Below are 15289 nucleotides of genomic sequence, written 5' to 3' on the forward strand. Positions count from 1 at the left end.
ACCTGCGTGGTACGTAGTAACTCGACTCCTGTGTTAAAAGAGCGCCCCCTGCTGATGCTGTGCATGAGCTACATGGCTGCAACCTTTGGAAGGAAATGGTTTCCGGGAGAAACAAACATCACTTTCCAGTTTGTTTACATAAGAATCGTGTTTGATTGGTTCGGCAGTTAGAAATACACGGGGTGTAGGCGAAATCTAATTGTGTAAATGTAGAAAAAAGGAACGCCGTGGACACAACTTAATTTCTAGTTCATAACTATATATTATAAGCTCTGGGGTATTCTTAGCCTAACTCTCAGTCGGACTGACGAACTGTGCTCCAAGACCGACCGCTCCTCTACATCCTCCATAACTTAAAATGAAACCCTGAAGCTCCCTCCCTCCACCATCCCCTTTTCTCGCAACTGAGCTAGGCCCAGGCATCGGAGCCGGTGATTGGCTCCCCATCCTCGGAGCCGGTGATTGGCTCCCCATCCTCGGAGCCGGTGATTGGCTCCCCATTCGGAGCCGAAAGCTCTCGAGCGCCTCCTACCACTAAGACGAGGAACAAGCGACCGATTTTCGAAAGGAAGCGGAAGTTTCCGGACGTGATGTAACGACTCGCTTCCGGTTGCTTCAAGTTCCGCCGAGAGATTTCACAGCGTTTGCGCGCTGGCGATTCCCGGTCCGAGGTATTAATTGGTCCCGGTTTTTCTTCTGTGTAGGTGAGTAGATTTGGGCTCTAGGGCCGCTTCCCCTTACCGAGTCTCTTGATAATGAGGCCTGTTGGGAAGGAACAATGGCTTCCTCCTCGTCCCGCAGCGTGCCCCTTGCAGGATCAGGGACTCCCTGTTTGGGTGGGTTCTGCTTTACTCCATTCTTCAGGAGCTAGGGTCCGAGACATCAGCAGGGCGGGGGGAGGGGGAGACCTGAGCACATGTGGCAACTACCTGGGCAGGACCTCGGGCACGGGAGCCCCAGGGAGGGGGCAAGTTCCCATTCATTCTTTTGGGCTCCGGGCGAGGTCGTGGGCCCTCGGTCTGGCTGTGACTCTAGTGTCTTTGGACTCGCCCTTAAACAAACCCTTATTTGTCTTTCCGGGGATTCGCGTCCTCCTCTACAAAATTAAACCATTGTCCCCTTTACCACTCAGAGGTGGGGGATGGGCTTTGTTAAACTTAACCGGAGCACCAGCCCTGAATTCAGGAGGACCCGAGTTCAAATCTAGTCTCAGACACTTAACCCTTCCTAGCTGTGTGACCCTGGGCAAATCACTTAACCCCAGCCTCAGGAAGAAAAAAAACTTAACGGGCTCTGAAATTCATGTAAGTGGGGAGTCAGGGGGAGCACCTAAGAGCCGTGGGTCGGAGTCTCTAAGTCCGAAATGATCAATTTAGTAAGATTTTCAGGAAACAGCTGTAAATGTTGCATAGGGATAAAAACATCCATTTCATTTGATTTCTTAGATAGGATCATAAAGCAAATCTCTGAATTTTAAAACATAGAATTTAACGTTTTAATTTGAAAATCAGAATGAATTTTTAAAAAATACAGCGGCAGAACTGGAAACAGCCTTAAAATCTAGACCGTCAGATCTAAAAAGTGAACTCTAGGATCTTGTTTAATCATCTCATTGTGCAGATGGTGAAAGAAGCTTTAGGTCACACAAATCAGCAAACACTTATTAAGCACCTGCTGTGTGTAAAATTTCGTGATAGTTGTTTGGGGGGTGTGAAGGCAAAAAAAAAAAAAAAATCACTTCATTCCCTCCAGTATAGTTTGAGCATTTTTGGAGCAGGGAGTGGTTTCCTTTTGCTTTTCTTTTATCCCTATCACTGGTGGCTTTTAAATGCTAGTTGATTTGATTTGTTGGGCACAGTTTATAGCTTTTTGTAATTATATATTGGGAATGAAGAAGGGTTTTGTAAACTGACAACTCATTTAAGTAACATTTAAAGTCTTACAAGATACTTTTCTCAGAACAACCTTGTTGAGAGTTATTATAAAGAACATTATTCCTCTTTTTAGATAAAGTAACGGCCCCAGAAAAGAAAAGCACCTTGCCTGTGTTTGTCCTGTTACTGTCAGAACTAGGGTTTGAAGGCAATTCTTCTGTCCCTTTGTCATATGCCATACATTTCTTATATGAATAAGAAAGAGTCCTTTGTCCATTAAAAAAACAAACAGCTGTGAGCTGGAATTGTACTTGCAATCAGCTTTCGGACTGGCTATCTTAACTTGGAAGCATGGTATTGCAAAAAGCATTAGAAGATGTAGGTTGAAGTCTCAGCAGTGAAATTTATTGACATATATTAACCCTATAACTTTTTGCATCTTAAAATTTATAAAAATATATTCTTTATGGCTTATAGACCTTCAAAGAGGAAGAACCACTACTTTCCAAAGCAGCTCATTCCATTTTTTGGTTAGCTCTCTTAGAAAGCTTCTCATTTCAAGCCTTAATTTGCTTCTTTGTAACTTTGTGACCTATTGCTCCTAAGAAATAACGACCAACCTGCTCCTACTGAGACAGTTGGGCAGGATTTGAGGGAAGAGTGTAAAATTTGGTAGAGAGCCTTGTATTACTTCTTCCAGTAAATATTTTTAGTTGATTGATACCAGTGTGTCGATATGAGGGAATATCATTATGTTATTCTACAAATAGGTCAGGGAAATTAAACCAAATGTTTGTAGTCTTCCTTTTATTCCCCCCCCCCCCCTTTATTCTGACTTTAAGGAACTGTTTTCTGAGTTTTCTTTCCCATTCTTCATTCCTACTCTTTTACAGATGTTTAGAAACAAATCACATCTCAGGATAATTTGGCTTATTTCATCTTTCAGTGGATGTTTAGATAGTGGAGTCATGAAAATCATGGGTGGGGTCTTTGAAGCCTGAGCAAAAAATGTCAGGTAGTTTGCTAAGATGAGTCAGTATAGAGTGAAGAACATTGAAGAAGGAGTGAAAAGGCTTGAAGTTTTCTCTCAATTCTGTTAACTAACTTGCTATGTGATAGAAGACAGAACACTAAATTTCCATGTTTATTATATGAGAATACAGGTTCTAGAAATCTTTCCTCTTTTTTTTCTACTTTTTTTTAATCCTGATTTTGGCAGGGTACTCTAATTTTTTTTGTGGGGAGTTAAATTCAGTTTCAAGGTCCCACTACAAAAAGACAGGAGAAAGTAGCCTTAGGAACTGCACCTAGGATTACTCACATCTCCAGTCTGTGGCAGAGATGTTTCTGCCTCCTATCCCCTCAACAATAGTTCATTTGTATGAGTATCTCTTTTGTTTGTGATTGAAAACATGGTGTTTTTGTTTTGACTGAGCATTCTCTTTCCTTATTCTTCTAACATTTGGAGATAAATTTCATTCCCCACATCTGGAAGTTTATGTAACATGCCCATCTGGCAGTTACAATTACTAGTCTGTCCTAGGCCCAACAGAGTAGTACCTTTGACCACTGACCTTTGCAGTGTCAACTCTACCCGGCTCGCCTCCTCTGAGGCCTTTGAAGGTCTCTAGCCAAGATCTCTTGAATCTATAGCTTATAACCGGTAGCGCGCTCAAGAACAGCCACGTGTAATCTTAAAAGCCTTTATTATACCTACTCACATAATGCCCTGACTTGATGCCCTGACTTGTTGGTTCCCGAGTGAACACCTGGTCAGAAGACCCACGTGTTCACTACCAAAATCCTTACCTCTTTTGGCTACCCATCTTGGCTTGGCCACCCAGGCTAGGGAGCCAGGGTAAAGAGCGCCAGGTTAAGCCCTCCTGGCAGTTACAAGTTTACCTCAGGATCTCTAAATTCCATGCAACCTAAATTGGAGGTATCCCCTCAAAACACATATTTGAATAGTGATAATGTGTGTGTGTAGGCATCAAGCTGATGATAAGTTAATGATAAGCTGAAAGAAATATGTGCTTGACAATGAAAAAAAGAGAAGTGGGGAAAATGAGACATTTGGCACATGGAGTAAAAAAACAAAAAGAGGGAGAAGAAAGGGTAGAAAAAACTGGGAAAAAAAAGAGGTAAAAGGGAAAATGAAAAGAGAATAGGAAAGTTTGAGAAAGGAAGTAGAATAAAAATGGATCAAGAACAAAGGAAAAAAAGAAAGAAAAGGAACTGAGAAAAGATGCTCCAGTTTTGTAAGAGCTTGATGTGAGATATTTCTTTCTCTGGGAACCAGAACTAGAAAATTGTGTTTTTTTGCTGCAAATTACTGCAACTAAAGAAATATAAAACTTGGGAAAAGATAGTAGGGTCGAGAGTGTGGCTAAAGTTCCTCATCTTTTCTTTCCAGCCACTATATTGTCTTCCCTTTATTGCCTCTACCACTTGGATTTTTTGTGTTGCTTTCAAAGGATTTGATGGAGATATGAAATTACTAGAAAGGTTGAAACTATGGGAATTTTGGGGGGAACTAACATTTGCAACATTCTTTTAGCATTTATAATTTTATAAACATTTTTACTAAAGATCTCTCTTATATATTTTGTATTTTATTATTATAGCTTTGAAGACATGTGAAAAAGTGCCCTCCTGCCTAATTTTTTTTTTTTCCTATGTGTAGAGTGTGGGAAAAGAAGACGTTTTTCCCTTTTATGTATTTTCTTTCTGGTGCTCCATAATTCCTAGTAATAGAACACAGTGTTTCTTTCTTTCTTTTTTTTTTTTTTTTAATAGTTTTTATTTCCAGATATTTGCATGGGTAATTTTACAACATTGACAATTGCCAAACCAATTTTTTCCCCTTCCCCCCCAATGACAGGTCGACCAATACATGTTAAATATGTTAGAGTATAAATTAAATACAATATATGTATACATGACCAAACAGTTGTTTTGCTGAACAAAAAGAATCGGACTTTGAAATAGTGTACATTTAGCCTGTGAAGGAAATCCAAAATGCAGGCAGACAAAATTAAAGGGATTGGAAATTCTATGTAGTGGTTCATAGTCATCTCCCAGAGTTCTTTACTGAGTGTAGCTGGTTCAGTTCATTACTGCTCTATTGGAACTGATTTGGACCATCTCATTGTTGGAGAGGGCCACGTCCATCAGAACTGATCATCATACAGTATTGTTGTTGGAGTATATAATGATCTCCTGGTCCTGCTCATTTCACTCAGCATTAGTAGAACACAGTGTTTCTTAAGTTCCCCTTAGTTGCAATGTCTTCCCAAACAGAACAGCCCTTGTAAGAGGTAGTTTCAGTACTCTTAGAAATAGTTGACTGTGGGTAAAGAAAGCTATGAGCCTTAGGTATAGTCCTTACAGATGGTAGTCAAATGGCATGGTTGTTTATAATGCAACAAAATGTGTTTGAAAATCATGAAATATTTTAATTTCAGTCTGGCTCTAGTTTCTGTCAGTGTCTTATTCTTATCTTTTTTCATTCCCTACTTCCTCCACTATCACAACAGGAAGTCATTTTTCAGGCATACAAAATTTTGTCAGGTACTAAAAGTACATGTCATTTGAAAAGATTTTTCCCTTGGCATGAGGAATATATGATTTATACATGTTTATGTCTCTTGTCAGATGGTGAGACCAGGTTTAAAATTTCATAAGAAGGAATTTTTGAAGAAGCAAAATTACACAGGACTCATGAAGAAGATTCTAGAAGGGAATAGTTCCCAGGAACTTGAGTTTGGAAGAACTCTGAAGAAAATGGAAGTTTCAAAATTCAAGAAGGAAAAAACTCTACAAAGGAAAGACTGAAGAGAGGGAAAAAAACTTAAGGCAAGTGAGAATCAAGAACAAGCAAATTTCTTTAAGAGAAGAGCTGGAAACATAAAGAACTTATTTCATTTTTAAAAATTCACATCAGGATGAACCAGGAGATAACCTCAAATCACAAAAATTTAAAAGAAAAAGAGGCACACACATTATAACCTCAGGTTCCAAAGTCTTTTACTCTAACGATTCAATTTCAGAGAAGGGTAGGAGATTAGAGAGGCAGGGGAAATCCTAAAAAAGAACAATGAAGAGAGAAAAGAGAGGTTTCAGGCAAGTGGCAGTCAAAGGCAAGAAAAACTCTGCCAAAGAAAGGAACCAGAAATATAGACAGTCTGGAAATAGTTTTTATCAGGACTCACATCTCATTTCACAACAAAAAATCCACATTGCAGATAGACCCTATGCCTGCAAAGAATGTGGAAAAACCTTCAGTCAGAGTGCAAACCTTACTGTGCATCAAAGAATCCATACTGGGGAGAAACCTTTTCTTTGTAATGAGTGTGGGAAAAGCTTTAGTCAGAGATCTCATCTTATTCGACATCAAAGAATCCATACTGGTGAAAAGCCCTATGAATGTAATGAGTGTGGGAAAACCTTTAGTCAGAGCTCAAATATGATTGTACATCAGGGAATCCACACTGGGGAAAAATCTTATGCATGTGATGAATGTGGGAAAGCCTTCCGTCGGAGTTCAGGGCTTACTGTCCACCAGAGAATCCACACAGGGGAAAAGCCATATGAGTGTAATGAATGTGGGAAAGCCTTCAGTTGCAGCTCATATCTCATTGTGCATCAGAGAATACATACTGGGGAAAAACCTTATCAGTGCAATGAGTGTGGGAAAGCCTTTAGTCAGAATTCCCATCTCATTCTCCATCAGGCAACTCATTCCCGAAAGAAACACCAGATTCCTCCATTAGTTAGAGCTCAGTGTTAATGGAATCAAGCACTTATATTGATTCCTTGTTCTGTAGCCACAGTCTACTCAAATCAATCATTTTATAAATGTCTATTTTTGCTCACAATCTAAATTCAACAAGCAATTATAGACAACCCTTTTTTATGACTGCAGAGAGACAACATATTACTTTGCACTTGTATGTTGATTTGTGTTTGCATTTCAGTTCTTTTTACATCAGAGGTATGTAGCTTAGTTAGATTTCAACCATTTAGGCTATGCACTCAGTCATTTCCAATTTTGAAAATAAAATGAACACCTTAATTTATTACTTGCTTTTTAAATATAACAGATAATTGTTAATTCATAACCAAATAAAATTTTTGACTGATTAAATATAAAACCTTGATTCAGCCTGATTAGGAGAGGGCAGTCCCTGAATCAAGCAATAATAAAATCCCAAGTTGAACTCTTTTCCAGACTGCTGGAAACAGTCTTCTAATTATCTGTGTCTAAAGAGTTGTCCCATAAACAAATGTGAAATTGATCCGTCAATCTATGATTTTGGAAACCATCAGAGAAGATTTAAAAATCTAAAACCATCACTAAATGCAATTACTCGCACCTTTATAGAATTCATTTTTTTAAAGCGCTAAATAGATATTTATAAGCATTGCAATTAATCTAATTCATTTTGTATATGAGGTGTTGATGAGTTTCACCTTAATTGTGAAATTAAGGTCATACAACATGAAATGGCTTACATATACCACATAACTGATAAGTGGCAAAGCTGAAATTTGAATGCAGATCTGATGAAGTCTAATTACTATCAAAGTTATAGTAGATTTATACTTAGTAATAGTTTGGTTGCCTTGATGCAAAACCAGCCTCCTTGCCCTATTCTTCTTACCTTCTTCCCGTATGAGTTTTGCAAGGTTGATGTCATTTTTGACATGTTTCTTACCAACTGTATGCAATTGATCACCAATCATGGTGAATCTTCATTATTCTTGAATTGTTAGAACAGCTGTCACATATGCCTTTCTCTAATCACTTCCCATTCCTATTAGTCTTGTACCCAGTTACTGAAGTATCCCTCCCCTTCAGAATCAATCATGCATTTATTAAATACCATATATATATATATATCTGCTGTATTAAATGCTAGGGATTCAAAGGCAAACAGTCCCTGCCTTCAGACAGCTCACATTCTGATGGAATTATAAAGCCTATAAACAAATATGTATGTAAACTTTCTACAGAATAGATGGAAAGTAATCTTCCAGGGAAAGCACTAAGGTCTGGCATGAGTGGGAGGTGTTGTTCTGCAGAAGATAGGATTTGAGCTGAATGTTGAAATCAGGGAACTTGACTATGGAGCAGAGCATTTCAGTTAAGGAATATTTCATGCAGAGAACATCAAGCAGCCCTGTATGGTAGAACTCAGAGAGGATAGTAAAGTAGAAGACTGGAAAGGTTTTGAAGGGCTTTCTGTGCTAAACATGATTCTATATGTGATATTGGAGGTAATAAATTACTTGAATTTAAGCAGAGGCATGACATGATTAGGTTTTAGGAGGCAGCTGAATAAAAAGTTAGAGTGGAGAAAAATAAGTGAGACCAGTTAAAAGGTTATTGAGACTAGAGGAGAAGTGATTGGGGCTTGTATCAGAATGATGACTGTACAAATAGAGAGGAGAGACATTGTGAAGGTAAAAGTCATGATTAGATGTCAGGTAGCTAGCACAGTGGCCAAAGTGATGGCTTTGGGATCAAGAAGGCCAGGATTCAGACTATTCTTAGATGCTTACTAGCTGTGACTTCTAGCAAGTCATTTAATCTCTTTGCCTCAGTGTCCTTAATTATAAAATAGGGATGATGATGATAATAGCTTCCTAAGGTTGTGACGGTCAGATGAAATAATTGATAAAGTGCTTAGCATAGTGGCACATAGTAGGGACTACATAAATGCTAGCACTTGTTATGTGTAGTGTCGAGAAGTTGTGAGTCTGTAACTAGAACTATGGTGGTACCCTTTGCAGTAATAAGAAATTTTGGAAGAGGATGGGGGTCAATTCATCAAGCATTTATTAAGCATCTGCTATGCTTAATGCTAAAACACTAGGAAAACAAAAGGCAAAAATACAGTCCCAAGACACAGTCTAATGAGAAAGGAACAGCTATATGTAAAGAAATTATACAGAGGTTAAATTGGAGATCTTTAGTAGGGGGAAGGCAGTTGCATTTAGGAGGTTTGAGAAAGGCTTCTTGCAGAAAGTAAGATTTTTGTTGAAATTTGGAAGGAAGGGCAGCTAGGTAGTATAGCAGGTAGAGCATCAGTCCTGAAGTCAGGAGGACCTGAGTTCAAATTTGGTCTTAGGCACTTAAAACTTGCTAGTGTGTGACCCTGGGCAAGTCACTTAACTCCAGTTGTCTCATCCAAAAAAGAAATTTGAAAGGAAGCCGAAAGGCAGAAATGAGGAAGGAGAGAATTCCAATTATGGAAGAAAACCAATGAATTCTCCAAGCGGGGGAGATGGGTGGCTCATCTGAAGAACAGCATGCAGGCCAGAGTCACTGGAAATAAAAGAATGGAAAGATAGAAAAGAACAAGCTTGAGGATTGCCACAGGATTTTACCTTTGATGTTTGAGCTGATAGGGAGTCAAGAGAAGCTTATTAAAAGGGAACAATTTGGGTCAGACCTAAACTTTAAGCTCACTTTGACAGCTGAGTGGAGATTGGACTAGACTAGGGCTTCTTAAACTTTTCCCATTCACAATCCCTTTTTAACCTCTAAAATTTTTAGACAATCCTGGGTATATAGATATATAAAATAGTTATACAAAACATACATTTACTGATGTCTTAATTTCACATATGAGGTTGTAACCAACAGTTTAAGAAGCTTTAGACTACAGCAGGGAGAAATTTAAGGGTATTGATCAGCAGACTCGGGCAGTGGTCAGGGTGTGATTTGATGAGGCCCTATACCAAGGCAACAGCAATATGATAAAAGATGCCAGGAAGGTAGAATCAATAGATTCTGCTAACATTGGGTGCTGGGAGGATGGTGATAGCTTCAATAGGCATCAGGCAATTTAGGAAGGTTTGGGGGGGGGAAGGAGAATGAGTTCCACTTTAGATATATGTTCAATTCAAGATATGTGTAGACAGCTGGAGATGCTATCTGCTTCCATTCCATTCCATTCTTTCCCTTATGCACAGCTTAATCTTCTAATCCTTTCTCCTTTTAATCCCTTCATCTTATCCTATCCTCAGCTTTATTTTTGTGTTTTTTTGACTATAGTGTTAGTATTTCAAAGTTGTGGGTTTTTTTTTTTCCATGTATGTGTATTTGTATTGTTTGCTTTACATTAATTTCTTAAATTACTCTCTTGTTTTCCTCGAATGAAATGTGTTTGTACTCAACTCCATATGTATGCATACATGTGCTTACCCCTTTTCACAAGTTAAGATGAGAAAGAGATTTAGATATTCCTTCCTACCCCATTCTTTTTTTTTTTTTTTTGGTATAATCTATTTGTGCAGCCAAATCACATCAGGTTAATTTTCCCTCAATTTTCTTCTTCTACCTGTACTTCTTCCACATGGTATATTTCTTTTTTTTTTTTTTTTTTTTTTTCCCTTTTAAGGTCATCAATACAGAAAAATTAATTCCTAGGTACCCTTATCTTATTAGATCACTGTGATGCTGTTGCTGATATTGTCCTGAAGGGATACAAGTATCATCTCCCCATATTAGAATGTAAACAGTTTTTCCTTGTTTAGTCTCATATAATCATTTATTTTTGTGTTTTCTTGCTTAGAGTTTTCATGTTTCAAAGTTTAGATATAACTGGTCTTAGATGCTTGGAAATCTATTATCATTAAAGGTGCATTTTTTGCCTTCTATAGTATTGTATTTCAAACTGCTTGTTTACTGTGGTGACTTCTAAATCTTAGGTGACCTTATTGTAGCTTCTTGGCACTGAATTCTTCCGGGCTCCTTCTAGTATTTTTTTTTTTTTTTTTTTTTTTGACCTGGAAGTTCTGGATTTTGGCTATAAGGTTCCTGAGAATTTTCATTTTGGGAATATTTTGTTTCTTATTTCCTCAGGGAGTCATTAAATTCTGTCTGGTCCATTCTAATATTTAAGAAATATATTGCTTGGGTAAGGTTTTGTATCTCATTTCAGACAGTTAATGATGTCAGGTAGAGTGACTGAGTTCAATTACCATTGCTGTGAGCAAAAAAGAATTTTCACCTGGTAGCCTCCCCTGCTGCTGCTGAACTTTTCCTTTACCTAAGGTTTACATCTGTGTTGAATAGGAGTGTGCACATCGATAAAGTCATAGACATAGATTTAAGATAGTGTTTCGAGAGTCTATTCTATGTAGATAAGCTATGAAATCTTTCTTTAAAACCCCAAACTTGCAAATCTGAGAACTAAAGCTGCCTTGTTGAGAAAAATTTGGTTCCCTGGATTTTATTGTATTTTATTTATTTTTATTTATATGTTAGTGTATTTATTTATTAAGGGAAATGCCCTTCTCCCACATCTGCTTATTACAGCAAAATCTGGAATTTCAAGGAAGAAAGGATGGAAAGTTCAAGCCTATTGAGTGGTAAGGATTTCACTGCACTATGCCTAGTCTCTGGCTAGTGTTTTAGCGTCCCAGGCTGCAGCAAAATCTTATATACACAGACCTGAACATAGATTCTCTACTCGTTTGACATAGATAATTTCACATCATCAGAAAGTGGGGAGAAAGGTGGTAAATGCCTGTCATTGGAATTATAGTCTAATTGGAGACTATTGGAGTCATAATGAAGAATGAAGAACACTCATGAAGCAAGTGTCCAAATAAAGATGACAAGAAAACTCAACCCAGAACCTCCTGTGACTTAAAATGGATATTTTTATGTATTGGCTTGACTAAAAATATGGAATAAATGCTAGAGCATTTTTCAGTTAACCTAAAGCTATATAAATTATAGTAGTGATCTCAAACTTGTCTTCTTGTTTTAAGTTTTTAATGGCACATACCTATAGTAATGTTACCATAGAGTAATTCTTACTGCGCACCTTTCATCAGATCCTCCTCAGAAACTTAAAATTACTTCCCATTAGTACAGAAAGTCCTAATTTTTCTATGGTGTCACCCATTGCCCAAGTCTTTTCTCAACTGCCCCCTAAAAGTTTAGGTGAAGGAGGCCAGAGTCATTCCTGGAAACCTGACCTGAAAAAGATACATTTCTTTTCTTAACTCATTCATTGTCTCCATTCTGGAGTTTTACTGCAGGGAAATCTCCAGAATGGAGCTTAGGTATAAGCTCACATCTGCGTTTTCCCCAAATGTAGATAATAAGGTCCCCGTTCTCACACAGAAACGTCATATATAATGTAGGTGAGAATTGGGTAAAATTAAAAGTCTATTTCACAGCCACTGCAGAAAATTTGACACAAAGCACTCAGAAGGTTAAGTAAAACATTCATAATAACTCACCAGATCCCTTGAGATTGCTAAGCAATCATTCCTCATTCGTCCAGGATGTGAATTTCCCCAGAAATAACATAGGGAGTTGGTAAGTTCCATGTTTCCTGGACCTGTAAGACTTGTCTTCTAGACTTGAGTAGCAGAGATTCAGATTTGTGGTCCTCTTTCTTTTCCAGGGAGTGCATTGTGTGTTGAAGAAATTTCCCTCTAGATTTGGTGCTTGAAGTCCCCTAACTTGGGACTACACACAAAAGAACCTACTAGGCTGAGAAAATCATTCAGAATCAATGTTTGCCTCCTGAAAGCATATACCTACTTTTGCTACCTTTATCTAAAATACCTTGGCAATAGCCTGGCTTTTTTACTGTATCCTGGAATAGGAAGTCTTTGGTGTCTTGACATGTGCTGAGAAAGGGAAACAAGGTAGCAGGCATCAAGAAATGGAAGGTTGGGAACTTCAGCTTTGCCATGTTACCTACTTCTGCAAAATGGCATTAATGCCACATTGTGAAAAATGGGGGAAATGCCCTTCTCCCACACCTGCTTATTACAGTAAAATCTGAAATTTCAAGGGAGAAAGGATGGAAAGTTCAAACCTATTGAGTGGTGAGGATTTCATTGCACTATGCCTGGTATCTGGCTAGTGTACCAGCTTCCCTGCTTTCTCTTATTGCACAAACTTCCTTTCCACCTTAGCACTAATCAATGCAACTGTTATTCAATGTCAACTGCCTCAGCACTTGTATTATGATATTAAAGAAAAGTTCTGATTCGCTCCTATAAATGACGCTCTCAAGCTCAATTAAAAAGTAAAAGTAAAAAGTTTTAATCAAACAAGACAAGGTACAGACAATTTAGATTTACACAACAAAACAAATAGAAATAAGAACAATTGACAACATGACAATTATAGCAGATAGAGGAAGAAAATATATCACCAATTCAAGGGAACCTCAAAAACTCAAATGGCTGAGAGTCCCGTTTCAGCCTCAATCAACTTGAATTGTGCAAAGATTTTTCCGGGCGGAGCATCCTCCCCATGGATGAGACTCAGTGGAGATGTAAGATTCTCAATCTTATATACCTCTCTTAAACAAAGAGAGCTTTCAGCCAAGAAGTCTGGCACGTATACATGTGTAGAAATACGTGACCTTCTAGTGTTTTGACTTACTCCATATATTATCTTGACATCTATACAAATACATGACCATCTGGTGTTTTGACCCATTCTATATTGTCTATACCTTGACGTATTTCCTTATCAATTGTATATGCTCAGGGAGGAAGCCAACCGCCCTAAGCATAGACATTCCCAGGAATGGCTAGTTCCTGGTATCTATAGAGTTCATGGAATGGTCAAATTCCCATAATTTAGAAGCTCAGGCCTGTTAGATTTGAGTGAGCTTACAATTCTAATATGAAATTTTAATTTCTTATTCAGCACTCCAATCACCATTATTTGACATCTGTCCAAAATCTGCCTTCTGTAACAGTCCCTTCATGTGTTGCCATATTTTTGAATATAAGCCCTTAACAAGAAATTTATTTGTATGTCAGGCATCTAGCACAGTGCATGGCACATAACAAATGCTTAATATTTTTTCATTCTTTTTACATAAATAACAGAAAGGAGTTGAATTTTTCAGCCATGTACCTCAATCAGCCACTTATTGGGAGATAGACCTAATCTCTGAAAATCAGTTCTCCCCATCCACCCTCCCCTACTTTACAAGTAAAACAGCTTGACAAATCCGAAATTCTGACACACAAGCATGATATTTCCAAAATAATAATGGTAGGTTATTTTCAGGTTTGGATAATAACATTCAGTTGTATGTCCAAAATTCGCATTAGGCATGAAATATGGTGTTTCAACTGGTTCCTCCCTGGGATTGAAGGAAATATCTTGCCTCTGCTAACACCACACTAAACTTACTCCCTGGGTTCCCTTGGTGGGGGATCAGTTGCTGTGGATGCCATATCTGGGCAGTTTTCCCATCGTCATTCATTAGCCAAAGCAAAGCAAATTACAAGATCTTTTTTTTTTTCCTCTTTTTCCCTGAGGCAATTGGAGTTAAGTGACTTGCCCAGGGTCACACAGTTAGGAAGTGTTAAGTATCTGGGGTCACATTTGAACTAGGGTCCTCCTGACTTCAGGGCTGGTGCTCTATCTACTGTGCCACCTAGCTGCCCCAAGATTAAATATTTTTTTCAAACATTGTGATATAGATTATACAATAACTTGTTCAGGCAGTAATTTCAATTTGCTATTGGAATGAACATTACATCTCAACTCTGACATCAAATTCTGACTAGGATCATAAATTTTAAAAACACTTTAAATGACATTTTTATGTTACCTAGATGGTCCCCTGTAATATTGTCTCTCCTTATGCCTAAAGAATAAAACTGTAGACTTTATAAAAAATAAATTCAGCATAACTATTCTACATCTGTAAACCATAATTTCTGTAAAGGAATGAAGGGATCTATATCTCCTCATTCTTTGCATCCAAGATTGTTCTCTAGAATTTGTTTTGTTTTAGAAGGTTATTGGTAATTGTGTAGTTTTCCTGGTTCTGCTTTTGACCACTTCAGTATCTTATTGTCTTTCCATGCTTCTCCCTATTTGCCATGTTTGTTTCTTAGCACAGCATTATTCCACTATAATTTGGGGCCGCTTTATTTTAATTATTTGCCGTCCCAACATAGGTTCACAAAAATTATTTTGGTGTATATGGAACTTTTGTCTGTCATTAACCTCTCTGGGGATATATGTCCAGCAATAGAATCTCTAGTTCAAAGAAAGTTTAATTCTGAATTGCTTTCCAAAATAATTGTACTGAAATTCATAGCTTAACTTCCAACAGCCCCTCCAACATTGACTATGATAGTCATCTTCCTCATTTTACTGGCTGGGAGTTTTGATTTGCATTTTTCTTCTTAGTCATCTGAAGCCTTTATAGGATCATTAATGGCTTCACTATTGCATTGGAAAATATCTTTTGACCCTTCTATTTGGGAACAGCTGTCTGATCATTTTTCTTAGTTGTCTACATTTTAGAAATCAAAATCTTTGCAGGGATATCGTACAGATTTTTCCCTAGTCAACTGCTTCCCTCATTGCTACATGCACTTGTATGAAAAAACTTTTCAATTTC

At 37.9% G+C, this 15289-nt stretch overlaps 1 long non-coding RNA gene across 1 annotated transcript; it reads left to right on the top strand.

Annotated features, from left to right (window-relative positions):
• Positions 1–579: 579 nt before the first annotated feature.
• LOC141551470 (uncharacterized) lies at positions 580–11641 on the top strand. The gene is made up of 2 exons (XR_012484877.1): positions 580–704; positions 5529–11641. It is a non-coding gene; the product is annotated as an uncharacterized LOC141551470 (long non-coding RNA).
• Positions 11642–15289: the final 3648 nt, after the last annotated feature.

This window comes from Sminthopsis crassicaudata, chromosome 1, assembly GCF_048593235.1.
Source record: "Sminthopsis crassicaudata isolate SCR6 chromosome 1, ASM4859323v1, whole genome shotgun sequence".
NCBI lineage: Eukaryota > Metazoa > Chordata > Mammalia > Dasyuromorphia > Dasyuridae > Sminthopsis > Sminthopsis crassicaudata.